Genomic DNA, 23,365 nt, shown 5'->3' on the forward strand with positions numbered 1-23,365 from the left:
TCCTGTGCCCATATCTAGTAGACTAGCGTGAAGCGAGCCTAGATCCTGATCAACAGTGCAGCTTAAAATTTGCTGATCAATGGCAAGATGGTAGACCATCATTAAAAATGGCCTGCATAGCTTACCCTCTTGTTTACAGCCTCAAATAAAATTAAAAAAAAAAAAAAAGTAAAAAAACTTTGCTTCTGCGCTTTAATCCTGAAACAAACATACCATACTATATTTTTAAACTGGGTAAAAGAGAACTTTTTAGGAAAGCAAACAGAAAGGGACCTTCTGAAATGAACAAAGACAAAATATGTAAAAAAAAAAAAAAAAAAAGTTTTCGCTTTTATTGCTCATTTCTTCTTTTTGGGAGATTTGGCCCTCCTTAATTAATAATGAGGTAAGAGATACATTAAAAATAATTAAATAAAGCCTGAAACTGCAGCAATGCTGAAGCAGAGGGTGATGGATACCATGATCCATAAGAAACTCAACTCTATATTGAACGATACTCACTCTAAATTTCTTGATGTATAGTCACCCTGGCATTATAACCTTTGTCACTCCCTACATTTACTCTGATTGGGACTCTACCAAAGCTACCTCCACTCAGCCAATCAATGCTCAAATTTGTGTGTTTTCTGCTGGCACTTGTTTCTGGCAATTCTGGTTGAATATATGTATATATCTTCCCCTATATTTTTACCCAGTGTATTTGACATTTCATTTGTCATACAATGGGAATGCTCTGATCGCCATGTTTTCAAAGTACCAGTACAGTTTCTTTAAAAATCAATAAAACACAAGTGAAAGATAATACAGCAGCGAATCCTTAAAGTGGTTGTAACACTAAAAAAAAAATGCTCGAGTTGATCCTTCCTGTTCCTGTGTTGGGCTATGTGTACTAACCAGGCTAATCATGGCTGCTGATTCATAACAGTGTGGTCAGTTTACGTCTCTCTGCAACCCCACTATGTGTTCAGAGTCTCTGAATCTCCCCCATCCTCTCATTTCTGTAGCCTGTGCTCTGAGCCGATCTCCTCTCCGCCCCTTCCCTTCTGGATCTATTCTCTGATGGCTCTAAAGTAACTTAAATTAATTACTTGTATCTCCTCTGTTTTAGGAACAGATTAAGTACAGTATGTCAGTTTTTTTTTAATTATAAAGCTAAATACTTGCTTTGCTCAGCACTGCTGTGTGGTCACATGTCCTCTCTCTGCTAGCTTGCATATGTCAGAGAGAAATCTTAGCCCCTCCCACTGTACTCCCTCAAATCAGGAAGGAGAGTGGAAAGAGGTCATGTGACCTACAAAGCAGCATTGGGCAAAGGTGGTATTTAGCTTTATAATTAAAAACAAAACAAAAAAAACACACACATACACTATACCTAATATGTTCCTAAAACAAAGGGGATACAAGTCATTTATATATGTGACTTTACAACCACCACTTCCGGACCGCCGAACGCCGATATGCGACCTTACTTTGAGGACAGATATTGTTGTTATGGCAGCAGCTAGCTGCCATAACTCCAGTATCCTCGTGTTCGGCCGGCGGTCCCCTACAAGATAAAAGTCGTCTCTGCAGTGGATTCGCGGCGAGATTACTTTTATCGGCGGCGGGAGAGGGGCACCCCCATCCGCCACGCTCCGGTGCCCTCCGCCGCTCACCGGAGCCGTCGGCAGCGGCAGAGGCGATCCGGTCCTCTCTGTGGCTGGGCATGGAGACGAGCGAGGGGAAGATGGCCCCACTCGTCTCCATGACACTGCAGGGCGGAAGCGACGTCAAAACATCAAAGAAAAAAGTGTACTAAAGCGCTGATATGAACTAGTAAATAAATAAATAAGTGACAAATGCTAGAAGATGACCAAATGATATAGCTGCAATTATTGTGTATGTGAACTGATTTCACACAAAAAGTGTTGTATATATTCAGAATGTATAATGCGCTAATATTAACCTCCCAATATAACACGGTGTGATCTCTTAATGATTGATCAGTGAATAATGTGCAAAATATTCAAATGGAGCCTATTATAAATAACATAACATCCTTCACCATAACAAAATCCTATAACTAAATAACATGTGATAATAAATTATTGATCACAATTAAAAAGAGAAAAATAAAGATGAGAAATATTAATGTAATGAACCACAGTGCACAGGTTTCTCAATAGAACAGCATACTGCTGTGAAAAAATATAACGTGTTTGGTGATTTGATGAGAAAATTGAGTACTGTCCGTGATACTTTTTTTTATTTGCACTAACATACAATTTTTCAGGACAAGCTTTCGGGGTATGTCCCCTTCTTCAAGGTCCAAGCAGTACTGACTCACAAATTTTTAAGCAGAATGTTAAAGGAGAAAAAAAAAAAAAAAAGAGAAAACCAAACACATACAAATCAATGGTAATAAAGATAGCAGCAGAGTTAGTGAGATAGATAAGACAGAGGGAGAGCTAGGGGGGAATGGGGGGGGGGGGGGGATGCTAGTCACAGAGTGGTCGTAAAACTTTAGCATAATGTGTAAGGAAACCAATATCTAAATTCAGGCCATTATTCTTCGTGTCAAAAAGAAGTATCATTCTTAGTTCAAACGTTTTCCTTTCCTGGATAGTTCTGAAATTCCCTTTAAGAACTAAGACATTGAGGTCTTCTATAGTGTGGTCCGATTGTGAGAAATGATGTCCCACAGGTGTGCATAAACTGTCTTCTTTATGTTCTTTGATGGTATGTCTGTGCAAATTCATCCTCGCTTGCAACTTCTGTCCTGTTTCACCAACATAAGATCCTTTGCTGCACCTTTTGCATTGGATGAGGTACACAACATTACTTGAGGTACAGCTGTAAGATCCCATGATATTGAAGGTCCCATTTGTGTGTGTAACACTTTTGGATAGATTTATCTGGTTGCATAGTTTGCAGCGTTTTTTATTGCAGGGTTTGCTTCCATTATTTGTGACTTCATAATCAGAGTGAAGTTTCCTGCTGATTAGTTTGTGTCTGAGGTTGGGTGGTTGTCTGAAAGCCAATAATGGGGGTTGTTGGAATATTCCTTTCAGAGTTTCATCCTCTGTTGTAATGGGTTGTAAATCTTTGATTATCTTTTTGATCCCTTCAAGTGCTGGGTTGTATGTGGTGACTAGAGGTACTCGGTTATTTGTTTTTTTCTCTGTGTATTGGAGGAGATTTTCTCTTCGGGTTTTCAAGGCTGTGTTAATGCTGTTGTTGATGGTTTTGTCTTTGTAACCTTTCTTATGGAAGGAATCTGCCAGTGTTCTGAGATGTTTATCTCTGTCTTCTGGGTCTGAACAAATTCGGTGGTATCTGATGGCCTGGCTGTGTATGATGGCCCGTTTGGTGTGTTGGGGGTGAAAACTGGAACTATGAAGATAGCTGCATCGGTCAGTCGGTTTTCTGTATATCGACGTGCACACCTGTGGGACATCATTTCTCACAATCGGACCACACTATAGAAGACCTCAATGTCTTAGTTCTTAAAGGGAATTTCAGAACTATCCAGGAAAGGAAAACTTTTGAACTAAGAATGATACTTCTTTTTGACACGAAGAATAATGGCCTGAATTTAGATATTGGTTTCCTTACACATTATGCTAAAGTTTTACGACCACTCTGTGACTAGCATCCCCACCCCATTCCCCCCTAGCTCTCACTCACACTTTTCAACAGAATAAATCACATATGGTAAGGTCAGTTGCATACAGCTAACAGCTGGGATCTCCTCACAAGCCAACAGTGTGCCCACAGCACTGCTCATCACTAGCTCCTCCCGACCGGTTTCATCACTAGACACAAGACTTTTTCTCTTTTTAATTGTGATCAATAATTTATTATCACATGTTATTTAGTTATAGGATTTTGTTATGGTGAAGGATGTTATGTTATTTATAATAGGCTCCATTTGAATATTTTGCACATGATTCACTGATCAATCATTAAGAGATCACACCGTGTTATATTGGGAGGTTAATATTAGCGCATTTGACATCAAAACATCACTTCCGCCCATAGCTCTTAAAGGGCCATTTTTTTAAATGACAATTTTTTTTTTCATATTTAAGAGGTCCTGTCATGCTTTTTTTTTTCTATTACAAGGGATGTTTACATTCCGCATACGTGAGTAGCGCCCGCATATGAAAACGGTGTTCAAACCACACATGTTAGGTATCGCCGCGATCGGTAGAGCGAGAGCAATAATTCTACCCTAGACCTCCTCTGTAACTCACAACATGCAACCTGTAGAATTTTTTAAACATCGCCTATGGGGATTTTTAAGGGTAATAGTTTGTCGCCATTCCACGAGCGGGCGCAATTTTGAAGCGTGACATGTTGAGTATCAATTTACTTGGCGTAACATTATCTTTCACAATATAAAAAAAAAATTGGGCTAACTTTACTGTTGTCTTATTTTTTTTAATTAAAAAAAGTGTATTTTTTCCAAAAAAAGTGTATTTTTTCAAAAAAAAAGTGCACTTGTAAGACCGCTGCGCAAATACGGTGTGACAGAAGGTATTGCAATCACCTCCATTTTATTCTCTAGGGTGTTAGAAAAAAATGTATAATGTTTGGGGGTTCTAAGTCATTTTTTAGCAAAAAAAAAAACAGTTTTTAAGTTGTAAACAACACATCTAAAAAAGAGGCTTGGTTAAGGACACAACTTCACGACACAGTCACCTGAAGACATAGGGTTCTATTCATATAGAGAAAACAAAACTCTAATCAATAGAGCTCTGTAACAGCAATGCAGCTTTTTTGGATCTCCATGTCCAATGCTTCTAGATGGGCACAATCAATTTGCTAAAAAATCAACTGGTACTCTGTAGTGTCATTCTGAAAATTAAATAGATCTCAGAAATGCAACTGCCTTCTGGATAGAGATAGAAAAAACATAAAACCCCATTATGATCTTAAAACAATGACCAAATTACAAGTTTCCGTTAGCAAGGCAATGCATTTTACTAGCTAGTTTATGTCTCCTCAATGAGGGTAACATTTTACAGATCATAGATTGCAGGCCATAGCGTGTAGCCTACGGTAAGTCAAGAGTCCTAGTCTCTACAGGCTGAACAAAAAAACTGAGGAGCTTGCAAGGAAATTGTTGTACTAAATATGCAATGTTAATGCAGCGATTTCCCTGCTGAGCTATTGTGGTTTGACCGTAGGAATGCAACCCCCCACCCCACTATAACACAACAGTTAGCACTCGCAGCCATTGGCTGCCAATGCTGATCAAATGCTGGTCTTCCAGCATGCCCATTTGACAGAAGCCGGACAGGCTGCTGTACTCACCGGCCGAATATGAGCCGGTTTCTGTTAAACAGGCCGAAATTCACCCAGTGTGTACCAGCCCTGACACAGCAGATGGCTCACACAACCAGTGGCGTCACTAGGGTTGGTGTCACCTGGTGTGGTAAAACATGGTGTCACCCCCCCCTCCTGTCTAAGCTGCCCAGCACCCTGCAGGCAGCGCATAGTCACGGGGTGCACCCCAAACCGGCCCCTGTAAATGATAGTATAGGGAGGTATAGTGGCAGGTTAGGGTAGTATAAGGTGGTATAGGGCAGGTTTGAGGTGGTATAGGGCAGGTTGGGGTAGTATATGGCAGGATAGGGTGGTACAGGGCAGGTTGAGGTGGTATAGGGCATTGTAGAGTGGTACAGGGCAGGTTGAGGTGGTATAGGGTAGGGTGGTACAGGGCAGGTTGAGGTGGCACAGGGCAGGTTGGAGTGGTATAGGGCAAGTAGGGGTGGCACAAGGCAGGTTGGGGTGGTATAAGTGCAGGTTAGGACTCTATGTAGTGACACTGTGCTCTGCAGTAACTTACAGCATGCTTCATGCCTGCAGATGAAGACCCGGCCGGGGCTGCTGTGTCTTCGTCTCTATCTCCTTCAGCTACGGGATCAGCCATAGTGAAGGAGTCTGTGGGTGGAGTGGAGGAAGCAGCCACACCCCCAGCTCCGCCCACCAACTCCAGCTCACTCAGGGATATTAGCCTGACTGAGGAGTGGTACAGGCAGCCTCCCCTGCATGGCTGGATGCTCTGCTCACACCGCCCCGCACCGCTCCGCAGCGCTGAGCTGCAAGCAATATAGCACAGTGTTTAGCAGCGGCCCTGGTGTTACCCCTCTGGCAGGTGTCATCCGGTGTGGGCTGCCCCCCCGCACACTCATAGCAACACCACTGGGATGAAGAGCAGTGTACAGAGGTCAGTAGGGTGTAGAGCAGTGTACAGAGGTCAGTAGAATGAAGAGCAGTGTACAAAGGTCAGTGGGGCAGATGAGAGGGGTGAGCAGGACAGGGACTAGCAGGAAAGAGAACATGGCAAAGGACAGGGGTGAGCAAAGCAGTGGGGGAGTGGGGCGTTGGGTTGGGGTTAGGAGGGCCTGGTACAGGGGGGTCTGGAGAGCATGGAACTGGGGGTTTAGGAGGGCAAAGTACTTGGGGGGGCAGGAGAGCATGGTACAGGGGGTTCTGGAGGGTATGGAACTGTGAGGTCAGGAGGGCTGGGGAGTTTGATGGGCACGGTGTTGGCGGTTAAGAAGGCACAGTCCTGGGGGGTCAGGAGGGCACACTACAGGGGTAATCTCACCTCCGCAAGATCTTCTCTCACTACAAAGCCGATAAACGCTACACAAAGCGTAGAGAAGGCCGCACATGTCAATCACTTTCAGCCATGGGAGGATCTTGAGTAGGTAAGGTGCTGGAGTAGGTGGGCGGGGAGAGCTGCCACGTGCTTTTCGATTTGCTAACCGTTCCGTTTGGAATCTGGGCTCTATACTGACATCTCATGATCGTGACTGGTAACGAATTATTAGTGGTGTACTGCAGTGTGGGGGATTTGTAAAGAGACCCTGTCAGCAAGGAGCTTTCTGTGTGTCAGGGCAAAAAAATTATTTTATTTATTTATTTATATATATATATATATATATATATATATATATATATATATATATATATATATACACACATACAGTGGGGACAGAAAGTATTCAGGCCCCCTTAAATTTTTCACTCTTTGTTATATTGCAGCCATTTGCTAAAATCATTTAAGTTCTTTTTTTTTCCTCATTAATGTACAGACCGCACCCCATATTGACAGAAAATCACAGAATTGTTGACATTTTTGCAGATTTATTAAAAAAGAAAAACTAAAATATCGCATAGTCCTAAGTATTCAGACCCTTTGCTGTGACACTCATATATTTAACTCAGGTGCTGTCTATTTCTTCTGATCATCCTTGAGATGGTTCTACGCCTTCATTTGAGTCTAGCTGTGTTTGATTATACTGATTGGACTTGATTAGGAAAGCCACACAACTGTCCATATAAGACCTTGCAGCTCACAGTGCATGTCAGAGCAAATGAGAATCATGAGGTCAAAGGAACTGCCTGAAGTGCTCAGAGACAGAATTGTCGCAAGGCACAGATCTGACCAAGGTTACAAAAAAAATTCTGCTGCACTTAAGGTTCCTAAGAGCACAGTGGCCTTCATAATCCTTAAATGGAAGACATTTGTGACGACCAGAACACTTCCTAGAGCTGGCCGTCCGGCCAAACTGAGCTATTGGGGGAGAAGAGCCTTGGTGAGAGAGGTAAAGAAGAACCCAAAGATCACTGTGGCTGAGCTCCAGAGATGCAGTCGGGAGATGTGAGAAAGTTGTAGAAGGTCAACCATCACTGCAGCCCTCCACCAGTTGGGGCTTTATGGCAGAGTGGCCCGACGGAAGCCTCTCCTCAGTGCAAGACACATGAAAGCCTGCATGGAGTTTGCTAAAAAAACACCTGAAGGACTCCAAGATGGTGAGAAATAAGATTCTCTGGTCTGATGAGACCAAGATAGAACTTGGCCTTAATTCTAAGTGGTATGTGTGGAGAAAACCAGGCACTGCTCATCACCTGTCTAATACAGTCCCAACAGTGAAGCGTGGTGGTGGCAGCATCATGCTGTGGGGTTTTTTTTCAGCTGCAGGGACAGGACGACTGGTTGCAATCGAGGGAAAGATGAATGCGGCCAAGTACAGGGATATCCTGGACGAAAACCTTCTCCAGAGTGCTCAGGACCTCAGACTGGGCCGAAGGTTTACCTTCCAACAAGACAATGACCCTAAGAACACAGCTAAAATAACAAAGGAGTGGCTTCACAACAACTCCGTGACTGTTCTTGAATGGCCCAGCCAGAGCCCTGACTTAAACCCAATTGAGCATCTCTGGAGAGACCTAAAAATGGCTGTCCACCAACGTTTACCATCCAACCTGACAGAACTGGAAAGGATCTGCAAGGAGGAATGGCAGAGGATCCCCAAATCCAGGTGTGAAAAACTTGTTGCATCTTTCCCAAAAAGACTCATGGCTGTATTAGATCAAAAGGGTGCTTCTACTAAATACTGAGCAAAGGGTCTGAATACTTAGGACCATGTGATATTTCAGTTTTTCTTTTTTAATAAATATGCAAAAATGTCAACAATTCTGTGTTTTTCTGTCAATATGGGGTGCTGTGTGTACATTAATGAGGAAAAAAAATTAACTTAAATGATTTTAGCAAATGGCTGCAATATAACAAAGAGCAAAAAATATAAGGAGGTCTGAATACTTTCTGTCCCCACTGTGTGTGTGTGTGTGTGTGTGTATATACTGTATATGTGTGTATGTGTGTATATATATATATAATATACAGTCAGGTCCATAAATATTGGGACATCGACACAATTCTAATCTTTTTGGCTCTATACACCACCACAATGGATTTGAAATGAAACGAACAAGATGTGCTTTAACTGCAGACTTTCAGCTTTAATTTGAGGGTATTTACATCCAAATCAGGTGAACACTGTAAGCATTACAAAAGTTTGTATATGTATAGTAAATAAATGTAGCGCTATGTGTAAAATTATGAATATGAAGTGCAAATCTCTAAAATAAATAAATCCTACATATAAATGAATAGTCCATAAAATGAAAAAATGAAGAAATAAAACATGAAAAACTCTTCTTGTGATCAGTATATCCACACAATTCCACCACAGTGATCGTTCGTCCTCAAAAGGAGTGCACACCACCACCAGTAAAAATGCGTGCTCAGCTCCCAGATGAGTCAAAACTCATATGCGGATCTCCCCACGAGCTCTTTGCTCTCACTTCCTCTTCCCAATCAATGGTGGGTAATCCAGATGGCTCTTTTCTTAATGGTAACTCAGCTCATTAATATCCAAAGAAGCGGATCATCTCCCAGCTTGGCTCAAGATTCCATGAGTTCAGGACATGTAAATAATAAGTATAGAGACCATAGTGTTCTCCATATACAAATTTATTCAAAGCCCCAGAGGCACTGTGTATGTGGACATGGTGGTGCTACTCCTGGAGGTTTTTATGTGATTTTAAAAGTTTTTATCTTGTAAGTGCAACTTGTCTGTTTGGGGGCTTTGAATAAATTTGTATACGGAGAACACTATGGTTTCTATACCTATTATTTACATGTCCTGAACTCATGGAATCTTGATCCAAGATTTATTTTAGAGATTTGCACTTTATATTTATAATTTTACACACAGCGCTACATTTATTTACTATCCATTTTGAAATTAGTGTGGTGTACCACTTGGAATGTTTAGCAGCTGTGCACATTTATTATTAGGTTATCTTATTCCAACATCACAATATTTTTTACTTGTGGCACTGATTGTTACATCTTACAGTTTGTATATGTGCCTCACACTTTTTAAGGGACCAAAAGTAATGGGACAATTGGCTGCTCAGCTGTTCCGTGGCCAGGTGTGTTATTCCCTCATTATACCATTTACAAGGAGAAGATAAAAGGTCCAGAGTTCATTGCAAGTGTGCTATTTGCATTTGGAATCTGTTGCTGTCAACTCTCAATATGAGATCCAAAGAGCTGTCACTATCAGTGAAGCAAGCCATCATTAGGCTGAAAAAACAAAACAAACCCATCAGAGAGATAGCAAAAACATTAGGTGTGGCCAAATCAACTGTTTGGAACATCCTTAAAAAGAAAGAACGCACTTTTTTTTTTTTTGTCTGTCCTTCCCCTAGAGTGTATGGTGTATGATAGTAGGGGGGTAGGGGGGGCTGAATCGGGAAACACTCATCTCTATAACAAGGTAGATAGGTAGTTATTGTGGAATAATGCTACAGTGTACATTGGAAATTCTATTGTTTTAGATGTATATGTGTTTTGTATGTTATGTTAAAAATTTGTAAAAGTGTTTTGTATAAATAAAGATTTATAAAAAAAAAAAAAAAGAACGCACCAGTGAGCTCAGCAACACCAAAAGACCCGGAAGACCACGGAAAACAACTGTGGTAGATGACCGAAGAATTCTTTCCCTGGTGAAGAAAACACCCTTCACAACAGTTGGCCAGATCAAGAACACTCTCCAGGAGGTAGGTGTATGTGTGTCAAAGTCAACAATCAAGAGGAGACTTCAACAGAATTAATACAGAGGGTTCACCAAAAGATGTAAACCATTGGTGAGCCTCAAAAACAGGAAGGCCAGATTAGAGTTTGCCAAACAACATCTAAAAAAGCCTTCATAGTTTTGGAACAACATCCTATGGACAGATGAGACCAAGATCAACTTGTACCAGAGTGATGGGAAGAGAAGAGTATGGAGAAGGAAAGGAACTGCTCATAATCCAAAGCATACCACCTCATCAGTGAAGCATGGTGGTGGTAGTGTCATGGCGTGGGCATGTATGGCTGTAAATGGAACTGGTTCTCTTGTATTTATTGATGATGTGACTGCTGACAAAAGCAGCAGGATGAATTCTGAAGTGTTTCAGGCAATATTATCTGCTTATATTCAGCAAAATGCTTCAGAACTCATTAGACGGCACTTCACAGTGCAGAAGGACAATGACCCGAGGCATACTGCGAAAGCAACCAAAGAGTTTTTTAAGGGAAAGAAGTGGAATGTTATGCAATGGCCAAGTCAGTCACCTGACCTGAATCCGATTAAGCATGCATTTCACTTGCTGAAGACAAAACTGAAGGGAAAATGCCCCAAAAACAAGCAGGAACTGAAGACCGTTGCAGTAGAGGCCTGGCAGAGCATCACCAGGGATGAAACCCAGCGTCTGGTGATGTCTATGCGTTCCAGACTTCAGGCTGTAATTGACTGCAAAGGATTTGCAACCAAGTATTAAAAAGTGAAAGTTTGGATGATTGTTAATCTGTCCCAATACTTTTGGTCCCTTAAAAAGTGGGAGGCACATATACAAACTGTTGTAGTTCCTACACCGTTCATCTGATTTGGATGTAAATACCCTCAAATTAAAGCTGAAAGTCTGTAGTTAAAGAACATCTTGTTTGTTTAATTTCAAATCCATTGTGGTGGTGTATAGAGCCAAAAAGATTAGAATTGTGTCGATATCCCAATATTTATGGCTCTGACTGTATGTATATATATATCTCTGAGATGCAATCTTAATTTTCTTTTGAGACATGCCGCCACATGTTACATATAGTTACATAGTAGGTGAAAAAAAACACAAGTCTGTCAAGTCCAACCTATGTGTGTGATTATATGTCAGTATTACATTGTATATCTCTATATGTTGTGGTCATTCAGGGGCTTATCTAATAGTTTTTTTAATCTATCGATGCTCCCCGCTGATACCACCGCCTGTGAAAGGGAATTCCACATCCTTGCCGCTCTTACAGTAAAGAACCCTCTACGTAGTTTAAGGTTAAACCTCTTTTCTTCTAATTTTAATGAGTTGCCACTTGTCTTGTTAAACTCCCTTTTTTTAAATCATATCCCATCTCAAGCGTCTCTTCTCCAGAGAGAATAAGTTCAGTGCTCGTAAAATTTCTTCATAACTAATATCCTCCAGACCCTTTATTAGCTTTGTTGCCCTTCTTTGTACTCGCTCCATTTCCAGTACATCCTTCCTGAGGACTGGTGCCCAGAACTGGACAGCATACTCTAGGTGCGGCCGGACCAGAGTCTTGTAGAGCGGGCGAATTATCGTTTTATCTCTGGAGTTGCTGCCATTGCTGAGCCTATCATCTACTAGGACCCCCAGGTCCTTTTCCATCCTAGATTCCCCCAGAGGTTCTCCCCCCAGTGTATAGATTGCATTCATATTTTTGCCACCCAAATGCATTATTTTACATTTTTCTACATTAAACCTCATTTGCCATATAGTCGCCCACCCCATTAATTTGTTCAGATCTTTTTGCAAGGTTTCCACATCCTGTGGAGAAGTTATTGCTCTGCTTAGCTTAGTATCGTCCACAAATACAGAGATTGAACTGTTTACCCCATCCTCTGGGTCGTTTATGAACAAATTAAATAGAATTGGTTCCAGCACAGAACCCTGGGGGACCCCACTACCCACCCCTGACCATTCCGAGTACTCCCCCACTTATCACCACCCTCTGAACTCGCCCTTGTAGTCAGTTTTCAATTCATGTACTTACTCTATGGTCCATGCCAACGGACCTTATTTTGTACAGTAAACGTTTATGGGGAACTGTGTCAAATGCTTTTGCAAAATCCAGACACACCATGTCTATGGGCCTTCCTTTATCTAGATGGCACATTGTCTTTTTGTGGACTGGAAATGCAGGAAATGGTGTCAGCTCTGCCCAGCAGTCTGTTGTTACCTGCTGAATCCCATCATTTCTTATCATTTCCACTGCATGGGGACCAGGTGCCTGTAAGGATTCCTTGAGATAACAGAGGACATGTGTGGAGGATACATAACAGATAACACGGGAAGTGTGCAGAGGACACGGGACAGATAACGCGGGAAGTGTGTGGAGGACATGAGACGTGTGCGTAGGACGCAGGACAAATAGCATGCGAAGTGAGGACACAGACAGATAACGTGGGAAGTGTGCAGAGGACACAGGACAGATCGCGGGAAGTGTGCGGAGGACGCAGTAATTGTGCGGACATGAGACAGATAACGCGAGCTGTGTGCGGAGGACACATGACGAATAGTGTGCGAAGTGTACGGAGGACACAGACAGATAACATGGGAAGTGTGCCGAGGACGCAGGACGTGTGCGGAGGACGCAGGACAAATAACGTGGGAAATGTGCGGAGGACACAGGAAGTGTGCAGAGGACGCGGGACAGATTACGTGGGAAGTGTGCGGAGGATGCAGGACGTGTGCGGAGGACGTGGGACAGATAATACAGGAAGTGTAGGAAGGACACGGGACAGATAACACAGGACGTAGGGACAGAACGCGGAAAATGTGCGGAGCACGCAGGACAGAACGCGAGAAGTGTGCGGGGTACGTGGGACAGATAACGCGGGAAGTGTGCAGAGGAAGCAGGACAGATAACGCGGGACATATGCGAAGGACGCGGGACAGATAACGTGGGATGCGCGTGGAGTATGTGGGACAGAACGCGGGACGTGTGCGAAGGACGCGCGACAGATAACACGGGATGTGTGCGGAGGACCCGGGACAGATAAAACAGAAAGTGTAGGAAGGAAACGGGACAGATAACACTGGAAATGTTGAGGACACACATAACACAGGAAGTTGGAAGAAGACAGGACAGATAACACAAAGGGGTAGACTTACTAAAACTGGTGCACGGGACAGATAACACAGGAAGTGTAGGAAGGAGCGAAGGACAAGGGACAGATAACACAGAAAGTGTAGGAAGGAGTGAGGGACACGAGACAGATAACACAGGAATTGTGCGGAGGACACTTTACAAATAACACAGGAAGTGACAAGGGATACGTAACACAGAAGTATAAGAAGGACACAGTTAACACAGGAAGTGTGAAGCTGACACTGGACAGATAATAGGAAGTGTGGGACATATACAGTATCTCACAAAAGTGAGTACACCCCTCACATTTTTGTATATATTTTAATATTTTAAATATATCTTTTCATGTGGCAACACTAAAGAAATGACGCTTTGCTACAATGTAAAGTAGTAAGTATACAGCTTGTATAACAGTGTACTCACTTTTGTTGCCAGCGGTTTAGACAATAATGGCTGTTTGTTGAGTTATGTGCCATGTCCTCCACACGCTTTCTGTGTTATCTGTCCCATGTCCTCTGTATGCTTTTTGTGTTATCTGTCCCATGTCCTCTGTATGCTTTCTGTGTTATCTGTCCCATGTCCTCCGAACGCTTTCTGTGTTATCTGTCCCATGTCCTCTCCTCCGCACACTTTCTGTGTTATCTGTCCTGTGTCTTCTTCAAACTTCCTGTGTTATCTGTGTCCTCCCAACACTTTTGGTGTTATCTGTCCAATGTCCTCCGACACTTGCTGTGTTATCTGTACACTTTGGCAGTTTTTTAGTAAAGCTGGAGGGTGCAAAATCTGGTGCAACTCTGAATAGAAACCAATCAGCTTCCATTTTTTTTTTTTTTTTTTTTGCAAAAGCGTAATTGAACAAGCTGAAGTTAGAAGCTGATTGGCTACCATGTATAGCTGCACCAGTTTTAGTAAATCTACCCCTTTGTGTTATCTGTTCTGTCTTCTTCCAACTTGCTATCTGTGTCCTCCCAACATTTTGTGTGTTATCTGTCCCATGTCCTCCGCACACTTCCTGTGTAATCTGTCCTCTGTTCCCCGTACACTTCCTGTGTTATCTGCCCTGTGTCTTCTGTACATTTTGTGTTACCTGTTCTGTGTCTTCTTCAATCTTCCTGTGTTACAGTGCCTTGAAAAAGTATTCATACCCCTTGAAATTTTCCACATTTTGTCATGTTACAACCAAAAATGTAAATGTTTTTTACTGGGATTTTATGTGATAGACCAACACAAAGTGGCATAATTGTGAAGGAGAAGGAAAATGATAAATGGTTTTCAATATTTTTTACAAATAAATCTGTGAAAAGTGTGACGTGCATTTGTACTCAGCCCCCCTCAGTCAATGCTTTGTAGAACCACCTTTAGCTGTAATTACAGCTGCAAGTCTTTTTGGGGATGTCTCTACCAGCTTTGCACATCTAGAGAGTGAATTTTTTTCCCATTCTTCTTTGCAAAATAGCTCAAGCTCTGTCAGATTGGCTGGAGAATTTTTAAGTCTTGCCACAGATTCCCAATTGAATTTAGGTCTGGATTTTGACTGGGCCATTCTAACACATGAATATGCTTTGATCTAAACCATTCCATCGTAGCTCTAGCAGTATGTTTAGTGGTCGTCATCCTGCTTGAAGGCAAACCTCTGCCCCAGTCTCAAGTCTTTTGCAGACTCTAACAGGTTTTTTTCTAAAGTACACATGATCTGACTTTTTGACAACAAACATGCAAATTAGCTGTTTTAAGGCAACATCCGACCGTGTGTACGATCCATCGGACAAACTTTTTCGGTTTTCATCAGACAAATGTTGGCTGTGTGAACAGACAAACTTGGCGGCCACAAAAGTCCGACGTCGGCAAGCTCGATTGTGTGTACACAAAAACATCGGACTTTAGTACAAAGTACAAAAACGCATGCTCAGAACCAATGCAAAAGATCTGACAACAATACAGAAGTTGACCAAAGGGCGGGGCCGGAGAATTGAACGTCCTCTTTTGAAGTGTTGTCAGTACGTTGAAACGTCACTACGTTCGTGTTTGTTGCCTAAAAAGTCCTGCCGTGTGTATGCTTAACAAGTTCACAGCCAACGCCCTTCGTACAGAAATCCATGGGAAAGTTTGTATAAAGTCTGATCATGTGTTTGAGGCTTTAGATTGCCCTGTGTTTGGCTCTATCCATGTTCCATCAGCTCTGACCAGCTTCCCTGTCCGTGCTGAAGAAAAGAGAAGAGACAGAGACAGGGCGAGGGCTAGGTGGAATATAATCGTTCCAGGGCTCAGGGACACTATGGGGTTGATTTACTAAAGGCAAACTGTACACTTTTCAAAGTGCAATTGCACTCTGCAAAGTGCAGTTGCTCCAAATTAGGTAAATCTTTGCTTTGCAAAGAATAGAATACAATCACGTGCAAGGAGAATTAAAAAAACAGCATTTTTGCTTGCACATGATTGGATGATGGAACTTAGCAGACCTTCTGCTCATTTACTAAACTCTGGAGCAGCTGCACTTGCAGAATGCAACTGCACTGCCTATTTGCTTTTAGTAAATCAACCCCTATGACCCTAGTAGGGTCATCCCCTCATTGGAGTAAATAAAGATGTTCCATAGACACCATGGGGGTTATTTACGAAAGGAAAATCCACTTTGCACTGCAAGTGCATTTGAAATTGCAATGAAAGTGCACTTGGAAGTGCAGTCGCTCTAAATCTAAGGGGTAGATCTGAAATGAGTGGAAGCTCTGCTGATTTTATCATCCAATCATGTGCAAGCTAAAATGCTGTTTTTTATTTTCCTTGCATGTGCCCCTCGGATCTACAGCGACTTTACTTTCAAGTGCACTTGCAGTGCAAAGTGGATTTTCCTTGCGTAAATAACCCCCCATGTCTTTATGTAATTCTTTCTATTGTGTTATGCAGTAAGTACCAGGTCCTCCATTTTGTTTATATCCTCCACTTTCCTGAGCCAACCCCCAGTAGTCGGTGGACTTTGCTGTTTCCAGTAAAGGGGTATACATGCCTTAGCCGCATTTAATAAGTGTCGTATTAACAATTTTTTGTAGATTTTGATTGAGAGCTTTGATAGGTGTAGCAGGAAGAAAGCTGCGTCTTCTGGGATTTTATATTCTGTGAATTTTTGTGTTATGCGACAAACGTCTCCCCAGAAGTTCCGCAATCTAGGGCAGGGCCAAAAAATGTGTAGCAATGAGCCCTCATCCTCACTTCGCCAGCAGCGGTCTGAGGTATCCGGGAAACATTTGTGGAGCCTGGTGGGTGTAAAATACCACCTGGAGAATATTTTAAAATTTGTTTCCTGAATTTTGGTACACAGGGGGTGATTTTCACCCCGTGTACCAAAATCATGTACCAATGATTTTCACCCCCTGATGAAGTTACGAAATACCCCTTGTATCGAACAAGCATAGGAGAAGGGGACAGGACGGAACGTTATACATACAACCTATTGGGAAAGATTAGCACGCCACCCCATACCGGCTGCTGTTGCCCGTTCGTTTCTGCTGTTTTAGTGTGGCGCCCTTAAGCGCCTTGTTACTGTGAGTACCCATTGCGGGATTTGTTTATGATTTTAATAAATTTAGTACATACTGCACCATGAAGTCCTTTTTTTGTTGATATATTGAGGTGCAAACGGGACTGCTGTGAGGAACAGAGGCACCAGTGCAAATCTATCCAGGACCCTGCATATAACATCGAACCCATAGAGGTTCTAAGGCGCATTCTGACCAAGCTTAATTGCAAGGTCACACGCCCTAAGGTGAGGGGCTATCACCTGGGGGGGAGCACTTGTATGAGCACACAGCACTTTAGTTTGTGTTCACAATAACACATGAATGGATTGTGGAAGATCTGTGGACTGTTAATTTGATCATTGCACAGCAACACAGCACTGAATTGCACAGAATCACATGGATGCAGCACCAAATCGCATGGATGCGTTTTATGTATTTTTTAATTTTTTATTGTTTGATCATTGCACTAACACCATATTGCATAGATGCAGCACTGAAATGCATGGATGCAACACTAAATCGGACTGTTAATTTGATCATTGCACAGCAACACAGCACTGAATTGCATAGAATCACATGGATGTAGCACCAAATCACATGGATGCGTTTTTTTTGTATTTTCTTACTTTTTATTGTTTGAACATTGCACTAACACCATATTGCATAGATGCAGCACTGAAATGCATGGATGCAACACTAAATCGCATGGATGTTTGTTTTGAATAATCTATTAATGTTTGAAAATTGCACAAGCTTTGCGGAATATTTGCAATACACAGGCTGATTGGAGCACTTTTACCTATTTATTCATTCATTGAAATTTATTGCACATTAATGTATAGTATTAATAGATTTTGTATATTTTGTATGTTAAGAACAATATCACTTTATTAATATTTTAGTAGAAATTTCTTAAATTTTTATTTTGATAAGCGCAGCGTGTGTACAATTTGGCCATATATCAATCAGTTGGGCCTTGTGTAGGAAGTTAGCTATTCATTTCCTTTGCGATGCAGGGATCACAGAGTACCGAAGGAGGTATCCACTGACGGGAGTAGAGGGACATTAAAATCTCCCCCTAGGATTAACTGTCCCTCCGTGAACTCCGTCAATTTGTTTAGCGTGTGTGAGATAAATTTGTCTTGGTGGTCATTTGGGGCGTATAGCGTCACTAGGGTAAGTTGTGTTTCACCGTAACTAGACCTTTCAGGAACACAAAGCGTCCTCCAGGGTTTATTATTTCCGCTTGGCATTTCCATGGTAGTTTGCTGGATAGCAGTATGGAGACCCCTTTAGATTTGGCTGCAGGATTATGGAGTGGTACGTCAAGGGGACAAATTTGCTTTTAAGAATAGGTAGTTTTGTCATTTTTAAAATGTGTTTCCTGAATAAAGGCGACATCAGCATGAGAGCACTTTAAATCATTCAGGAGCATGCGTCTCTTTTCAGGAATGTTCAGACCCCTATCATTTAGAGACACCACTTTTATAGAATCCATCACGCTGTCTGGAGAGAGAGTAGGGGCTAGAGATTGGGTGGAGAAAAAGAAGAGGGGACAGGGTTAAGAAGGGGAGAAGAGTCTTGAGGGGGGGAGGTAGTGGTTAGAAGAGAAGCAAAAAGAGGAAGAGAGAGGGGGCACCTTAACTCTGGTGTACCTCCCTAAGATATAGTAGTATAGTAGGCAATCCTATAGAGGGTGTAGTAGAAAAAACTAAAGAATACAGCACTAAAACTGCTGGAGCGCTCACCATAAAAACACTGGTAGTCGAGCGTTGGCCTATGTGGGAGAGTGGGAAGGAACAGCCAGTGAAGGGCCCACTGGCCGCCCCCAACCACCACGACTTTTGCGAGAAATTGCATAATATATATATGTACCACTTTAATATATCAACATGCATGTATTTGCTACAAACTCAAACCTAAACCAGATATGAATTTGATCAAATAACTGAACTTTGGTCACACATGGAGCATACAGGATTAAACAGGCATGAACCGTGATAACTGGGCGGACCCCTCGGTTCAACTTCGGGCAGAGTATGGGTTCAAGCGTTAAGTTTGCTATGTGGTGCCCGAGTGTGTGGTGTCAATCCTCCCCGAGGGGAGATCAATACCCAGGGCATTGGATCCCCTAACCACAGAGAGGTCTGACTGTCCTCGAGAGTGCCACCCGTCTCTGAATCAGTGTGGGTGTGGGTGTAGATGATATCCCTCGCACTCTCCATGAGCGTCAGTAATAGCCTATGACCCCTGAACTATGAATGGGAGAGATGTAGGTCCTACTTGTGGACACCCTGGCGTTAGAGTGTGCACCTCCAGGCAGATCTATGGTAATGTGGGGGGGTCGTCTGGCTGGTGTCAACAGGTCCAGGGCGCCCTGAAGGAGTCACAATAGGCCCCCCCAGTGCTTCCGGGGGTTGGTATGGTACCCATCTCTCCTGTGCTTGTTGCAATAGTGTCCCTCCTGTGTCACACTCTAGGCCTGTTATCACATGAGTCTCGGAGGCATGTAACTTGAGCACGGCCCAGGGCCCCCCCCCATCCCCTTCACAAGAATCCATGTGACCACACACGAGCCCACCTTCGGATACACCCAACATTATTGTCATTATAGGAGGCATCCCCCGTGCACAGCGAGAGGCAGGGATGCAGCCCCTCCAGTGGGGGGGGGGGGGGCAGCACACAATCCCCTTGATCATGTTCATGGATCCTCCATTAACAGTGTGTCCGGTTTTGGGGTCATCTTGGGAAATTAGTCTCTGGTGGACCAAGTGTATCACCCCTTCTCAATCCCTAGTCACAAACAGGGGAGGACATCTTCCAAGGAGTCTGTACCCAAAGCGGGCGTGTTCAAGAAATCCCCCAGTTGTCCAGGGGTGTTTCAGATGTGTCCCGGGCGGGTAGGGGGGTCACCAAGTCCAGGGATGCTCATCGTTAAGAGGGGAAGGGATTTGTCACACATGCCGGTAATACGGCGAGGGGGAGCCGCTAAGACTAGAAATGGGGGGGGGGTAATTGTTAGCCTGTATGATCCAATATGGTGGGTCATGTCAGAAAACCCTCAGCAGTTAAGACTCACGTGTCCCTTCACCGACTGTCACCTGCGAGCTCCTGCTGGGCCTTTGCGGGCGGGGAAGCTGGTTGCTCCGGTTAGTAGTGGTGCCTGATCGAACCGACTGGCTTGGGATGATGGAGAGCCAGTCCGGGACCTGCACAGGATCCATCTCCAAGAAGACAAGAAGAGCTGGTAGGTCTGCTGGGGTACGTAAGGTAAAAGCAGTCATTGCTTTACAGAAGGTGAGCGCCAAAGGATATCCCCAACGATAAGTGCAGCCTCTTCGTCTGGAAAGGTCCAGCACAGGTCTCAGCAAGGCCCTCCGCTGTAACGTCACCCTGGAAAGGTCTGGGAGTATTTTAACTGTGGCTCCATCGAAATTGACGTCCCCGTACTCCCATGCCTTACGGAGGATGAGTTATTTGTGGGTGTATCTGTGCGGGGACAATCCGGATCCGAGGATTTGGGCCCAAGGGTTCTGTGGACCCGATCCAGCTCTAAAGAGGGGGGTGAGGCTCCCAGAATCTCCTGAAAGATGGCCACCACTGTCGCCGCCAATTCCTCCAAATTGTTGAGGCAGCTGCGGTCCTCCAGATGGAGCTGTAAATCCACCGCCGTGGCTGCTTGAGTTGTTCAGGCACGTTCTAAGGCCATTACCTGGTGCTCCAGGGAGGTAGCTTGGGTCTCTCCAGAGATCACTCGATCGGTGAGTGAGTATCTCCACCCTCACCTCCTGTATTTCGTGGCCAAGGGCTTCTTCAATGTGGCAGATAAGGGCCTTGATGTCCGTTTTTGTAGGGAGGGCCTGTAGAATTGAGTGGAGGTCCCCTGGAATAATGCCCGTCTGTTGGGAGTCTACGGCCATGTCTGAACGAAAGGTGGCTGGAGTCCCCACTGATAGGTCCAGGTCAGTGGATGTTGAGTGGGGGATGAGAAGGGCTGGTGTGTTGGCCTCCTCTATAAAGGGGACACGTGGAGCCACCGTAATGGCGCCTGATGCGGCATGCTGCTGGTCCTGGAAAAATCTCTGGATACCGCTCCGTAAAGTAAGCAGGCGGTTTCTGCGGGTCGACAATCTGTTTCGGAATCTTTTGCTGGGTATCATGCAGTTGTAGCTGAGATTAGGAGTCGTTTAGTAGTCAAGGCAAGTCGGGGGAAGCCAGGAGCACATCAATAAGACGTCTTCACTCGGCCATTGCTAAGCCACGCCCCCCAGACGACATATTTTAAGTCTCTTAGCAACCGTCCAACATTTTTGTAGGGTTTAGTTTCACCTTATGGTTCAATAAGTTTTTATTGATTTTTTCACAAATATATAAACATATAAAAACAAAAAGACAACAGAAAGACGGAGTGTAAACAGTGCCAGTTACCTGACACCAGGCCTCCTGGTATACAAATATTTCTTACAAATGCTGAAATAGTGCAATCGTGTACAAGTGCAAAGGTCACTATAAATAAAGCTTTACGTTAAACCCGTAAAACGAGTGTCTGTTGACATGTAAACATTAGCTACCCTGGTCAGGGGTGCCCCTTTGGGAGCCTGCTGCACCCCGAGACTCAGGGAGTCTGGAAAAACCAATTAAAACATAGATTGTCAGGAGTATAATTAGTGACAAGATTTCCGATCTCTATTTAAATAAAAGGAGATCTTATGTGTTGCATCTAAAGAGGAATACAGGAGACATGGAAGAGGGAGAGAAGAAAAACAGAGAAGAAGAAGGAGGAGTAAGTGTAGGATAGAAGAATAGTAGGAAGGGAGGGGGAGGAAGGAGATGGGAGGGGGGGTGGAGAGACAGCGAGCCTCAGTCTATAGGCGTGGCCATAGCTTAAGTCAATGGTCCGGTGAATGTGGAATTTTTAGCTCCTAAGTGGAGTTCTTAGAGTCTCTGTTTGAGTTTGTCTGAGGTAGAGTAATTCCTCCAGATACTCCAGACAAAAGAGAACTTAGCTTGTTTGTCCAGGGCTTTGGCCTGCATTTCTTCCATAAGCATAAAATTGTTTAACTCACTTACCCATTCTATTAGAGAGGGGGTGTAGTGGTTTTCCAATGTCTGGGTATGAGTTGTCTACCTGCGCTAACAAAAAATTTCAGTAGGCTGTTTTTTTGTGACTTGATGGTCCCTGGTAAGACGGATAGGAGGGCAATAGAGGGTGATGGCAACAGTGGCTTATCATAGATGTCTGAGTAAATCTGGAAAATTTGAATCCAAAATTGGAGAAGCACATTGCATTCCCACCAAATGTGAATATATGTACCTTTCATCGAGTTGCATCTCCAGCACATGTCTGAGTTGGATGGGAACATGATCCTGAGAGTAGTTGGGACCCGATACCACCTCGACAACAATTTATAGTTTTTCTCTTGTGTATAGCTTGATATGGAGGTTTTGTTCATAAAAAGAAAGGCTTTACTCCACTCTGCCTCAGTTATTTCTTTCCCGACCTCCACTGACCATTTAGTAGTATAGCTAGGTAAAGTTTCGTGGGTATGGTCTAAGATTGATTTATATATCAGTGATAAGGTGTGTCGTGGAGTCTCAGGAAGTGTGCACAGTTGTTCGAACCCGGTCAGGGGTCTGTAAATTTGTCTGGATTCGTGAAGTGTCTTGCAATAGGAGTTTAGGTGTCCACGAGTAAGCCATGTCACCTTGGAAATAACGTCTGTTGGGGTTGGATATAAATGTGCCTAAGGTTTTTTTTTACAAATTGACGTGCCGTGGGCCATAAGTCTCTGTTGTAGATGTCTATCGAGTGGGTTGAGTGGCCTTCCGGAAGATTTGGATTATCAAACAAGGGGGTGAGGGGGCTAGGTTCAGAGGATAATGAGTGGCTATCTCTCCTACAGTACCAAATTGCCAGGGCATTTCTAGTAAGGGGGGACAATGTTGATAAGGATTTGTATGACTTATCATAGCCCCAAAGAAGCGCTCGTAGATCATATGTAGATAGGTCCTGTTCCACAGATGTGGCGGCTTTGGTCATAGGGCGAGGGAACCACTCAAGGATACGAGATACGACTGCTGACGTGTGATATAGCTCAAAGTCAGGTAGGCCTAAACCCCCCTTCGTGATAGGAGAGCATAAGAGTTTATGTTTCAGTCTCGGGTGGTTGCCCTTCCAGACAAATCTGATAGCCATAGATCGGAGGGTGCGGAAATACGCCAAAGGAAGGGCGATGGGTAGGGCTTGGAATAGGTATAACAGCTTAGGGAGTATATCCATTTTTAATGTGTTGATACGTCCTAC

The sequence above is a fragment of the Aquarana catesbeiana genome, linkage group LG03, assembly GCF_042186555.1.
Source record: "Aquarana catesbeiana isolate 2022-GZ linkage group LG03, ASM4218655v1, whole genome shotgun sequence".
In the NCBI taxonomy this organism is placed as follows: domain Eukaryota; kingdom Metazoa; phylum Chordata; class Amphibia; order Anura; family Ranidae; genus Aquarana; species Aquarana catesbeiana.